Below are 4,244 nucleotides of genomic sequence, written 5' to 3' on the forward strand. Positions count from 1 at the left end.
TGCTTGGCCTTGCTGTAGTCTCAGCAACCAATCGTCTGCAGTAGAAAGAGATGCTTGGCCTTGCTGTAGTCTCAGCAACCAATCGTCTGCAGTCTTATGTTCCATACCGGCATCCGTGGGCCCACATGACTGTGGGTGACGGGCAGTGACACCTTGGTCCCCCACACACAGCAAAAGCTACATGATTTAAGGTCCACCTTGGTACTTCTGCCTTGTGGAATTGTTCTCAATACCTCAAACCCCTGGATTTAGGTCTTTTACCTGTTCTGATCTGCATTCGGTGTGTGTTTTCCTGATTTCTAGGTTTTTGCAGCCCACTCTAGTCCCATCTATCTGACGTCTCAGGTTTAACAAGAATATCAGGTTCCGGTTCAGACCTGCCTAGGGGATGATTCTTTGTTCAGGCCTATACTACCGATGTCTCTGCACTGGTCAGTTATCCAATAAACATGCTCTGAGCACCTCCTAAATGCACCAAAGATAAAAGAAGCATTAGACCTGACTCCTATCCAGACACCAAGAGCTTCCAAACTGAAAATGTCCTGTATTCCATTTCTCCCAAAAGAGTACAGAGTTCCACTTAATACTTCGGTAAAATAGAAAGTGATATCCCATACACAGACATCCAATTTGCAGCGAATCAGAAAACCGTAAAACACACCTGACACTAAAATTATTCTGCACTGAAGTCAATCATTTTTTGAGAATTCATGAGATTCTTCAGGATCTTACAGAGCCTCTAGAATATCATTATGAATATCAGTTATCCTTCTGCTTGCAAAGCAGAGAAATGCCAATTAGCAGAGATTTCCTATTGACAGAAAGCCAGCTAAGCCAGCTCTCACACATTAGTAAAACAGAGAAAATAAGCAGAAATTAGAAAGTAGGAGAGAAAGCATACATTTTTTTACCGGGGCAAACTTTGAACTTTTCAGTGCCCAACCTTGGAACAAGGCAGAGATAAAGAGTGGTTGGTGTTTCCAGTAAGTATTGTGTCCTTACCAGACCCTTCTTTCAGATTCAGACTGGGGTCAAGCTGGGGGAGGGCTCCCTTACTTTCTTCTTTGGGAACAAAGACTTCTGGTTGTTTGGAAAAGATAAAATCTTTCTCACATCCTAAAAGGAGCTGGGGAAGGTAATTATTGAAAGGAGATTTACACTTCAATGTTAGAAATAAAGAAGCCACTCCAAAGAGGGGTTTATAGGTTACAATGCAACCAGAACCATCCCAGGGAGTTGTTAATGGCACCCAGCTGGGTTCTGGAAATATGTTTCAGAGAAATGTCCAAAAACCAGAGTGAAGAATTAGTCTTCCCACAGAATTATTTAAGGTCTGTAATTTCTTGAGAAAGGAATTACTGGCTCAAGACTTTGCAAGGCCGCAGTAATTAAACTAACAAATTATAAGTACATTTATCTGGATAAAAGATATTCATCACCCAGAGGGTGTGACTGCCACATCCCACATGCTCAGTGTCCATAATTCTTCCCATCGGGCACCTATTTGCTCTGCACTGTGGGAAAAGTTTGCTTCTTTAGAAAGGAAGGATTTCACCTGCAACGCCCCTCACTCAGGTCCTGTGAATGACAAACGCTGAATGACAGCCACATAGAAGACTTCAGGTTGCAGGGGACAAGGGAAGGAGGGAGGGAGCGCCTATCCATTTTAATGCCTGCAGCAGGAGGAAATTAAATCTCTGCTATGCAAAGCTCTGTGGCTAGCATAAGATATGAGAAGAAATATCTAAGTGTGGTTATAAATGAGAAAGGTCAAAGACTTATTTTTCTCCTTCACCTTTATGCAATTTATCGGGAAACTGGCATATCATTACTCAAAAAGAAACGAGACCATTGCAGTTGCTTTTACTTTGCTAGCTGAGTCAAACTTTGCATTTCAGAGCAGTTCCTCATGGCAGGGGTGAGGGTACTTATGCTGCCAAGCTTACCCAGGGGTGGGAATAAAAATGATTAAGTCTGGTCGCCCTGTCTACATTCCTGGTTAATGATTTGCATGCTATTTAATGATGTCCACAGCGTCACCAGCACACTCCACAGGCTCACTTGCTAGTCCATCACTCCGATCACTAAAAAAATATTAAGTAAGAGCTTCTACTTAATGTATCCTTCGGGTTGACCCAGAGTATTGAAAAGCTTCTTCTTAGGTGCAAACTCTGTCATTGGTTCCCTGACTCATGGCAGGATATTCTGGGGCTTGATCTTTTTGGAAATAAGAATGGGGAACAGAACCCAATGCCCAGAATTGTAATGAACAGCATTTCCTCACTCGCTCCTGGGTTAGCTGTTCATCCTAACTCTGGGCTTCGACTAAGATGTCTAGTTCCTCCACCTTAGCAATCCTGTTCTGTGATTGTCACCATTCCCCACCACTGCTATGCATGGGTGCCCATGCTCACAAGCACATAAACACCTTCAGTAGATTGGTTGGTATGGGCTGAATTGTGTCCTCCCAAAATGCATGTGCTAACGTCCTAATCCCTGGTACCTCAGAATGTGATTGTATTTGTAAGTAGAGTCTTTAGAAAGGCAAAAGGAGGTCACCAGGGTAGGCCAGAATCCAATATGAGTGGGCACAGACAGGCGCAGAAACAGCCACATGAATATACTGGTAGAAGGCAGCCATCTGCAAGCCAAGAGGAGAGGCCTTAGGAGCAACCAACCCTGTCAACCCCTTGCTCTTGGACTTCCAGCTTCCAGAACTGGGAGAAAATAAATGTCTGCTGTTTAATCCACCTGGTCTGTGGTACTTTGTTATGGAAGCCCAAGCAAAGTAATACAGTTGGTTCAGCCTTCAACATGCCTGGATGAGCTTACTGTCCACGTAAAATAAACTGAGAATATGATTCCTGTCTCCTAGCTCTGAAGGGCAGGCGGACTAAATCAAAGTGGACTGGAGAGGACCAGTATTGGGGCACCATTCCGACATGTTGAAGGAACCTGAATCATAAGCTTCTGCTGCACCTTCTCCTCCGGTACCTGCTGGGCCATTGGAGGGGTTACTGGGAGAGTCAGTGGTGTTGAGAGATGTGACCTGATTGGATCTCTTACATGAACACCTGAAACCACATACAAGAGCAAAAGGACCAAAAATAGAATTCCAGGTGATTTTGTTAATTGGTTGTTTTAAAAACTTACAGTGTCATCAATATACACAATGACATGGTTATAAAATCATTCTAATGAAAGCTTGGGCTAAATCAATCAATGTATAGTGTATAGAACTAGGGAGGTGAAGCACAGTCATATGCCTCAAAAATATTTTGCTCAGCTCAGTTCCAGGGGACTCATTTTAGCCAGATCATGAAAAACTAGAGAAGAGCAAAGGGTTTCCATGTTATATGGAAGCAGTTTTTGGAAATGGGTGTTTAGTCTCAAAGTGGGATGTTTCAGAAGGGTACGAGACAGCTGCCTTTACCACTTGAAAAGGCCATCTTGTGGTTGTGGGATTAGACTATTGGTATGATACCCCAGGAGAAAAACCAAGACCAAAAGGAAGATATCACTTAGAGGGACTTCAAAAAGTTTTAACAGTAATGTCCAGTAATCCTGGCATTGAATTAGTTTTAAGTATGAGCAGATTTCCCTGAAATTAAAAGGTAACTTTGAAGTTAAAAAGCAAACATTCAATAAAGAAATATTTATCAAGCATCTACCACATGCAGAATTCTGGCTGACATATATGGACGACTTCTGAGGTTTTTGTCTGCCCACCATTCCCATTTTGTAGGGAGAATTGCTCCCCTACATTCCCACTGGTCATACTGAGGTTGTCCGATACCAGTGCCCTACCTCAAGACGACATACAGTCACAAAGTAGGGCATGAGACCCTGGTTCGATCCATCATAGCACTTCACACCTACAGCAAAAGCAAATGGTCAGGAATGAATAATCCAAGCAGGTCCAATCAGGCCCTTCCCTAAATTTGTTTATAGATGTGAATAGACATCCATGTGTATGTGCACATGTGTGCATGCATATACACGTACCTCTTCCTGAAAGGTTTGCCAAGTTGGGAAGATGTGAAACTGTAGCTTTAAGGAGCCATTCTCCTCAGTCTGACAATATACTTTAAATTCCTAAATCCCACCAATGATTCACACACACACACACACACACACACACACACACACACACCCCTTTTCTTTCTTCTTTTGCTTTTATGCTATATCGAACTGGATTACCCTAACTTTTAGCAGGAAGAATTCTGACTTTAAAAAGTTGGTAT

General features: G+C 42.7%; 1 long non-coding RNA gene across 1 annotated transcript in view; it reads right to left on the minus strand.

Annotated features, from left to right (window-relative positions):
• The window catches only part of LOC118004510, an 84,124-nt gene extending 80,256 nt beyond the window's left edge, over positions 1–3,868 (minus strand). Inside the window, exon 1 of the long non-coding RNA XR_004677605.1 lies at positions 3,808–3,868. This is a non-coding gene — a long non-coding RNA (uncharacterized LOC118004510). The remainder of the gene's footprint in view (positions 1–3,807) is intronic.
• Between the last annotated feature and the right edge of the window lie 376 nt (positions 3,869–4,244).

This window comes from Mirounga leonina, unplaced genomic scaffold, assembly GCF_011800145.1.
Source record: "Mirounga leonina isolate KUSES-001 unplaced genomic scaffold, KU_Mleo_1.0 Mir_93, whole genome shotgun sequence".
Classification (NCBI taxonomy): Eukaryota; Metazoa; Chordata; class Mammalia; order Carnivora; family Phocidae; genus Mirounga; species Mirounga leonina.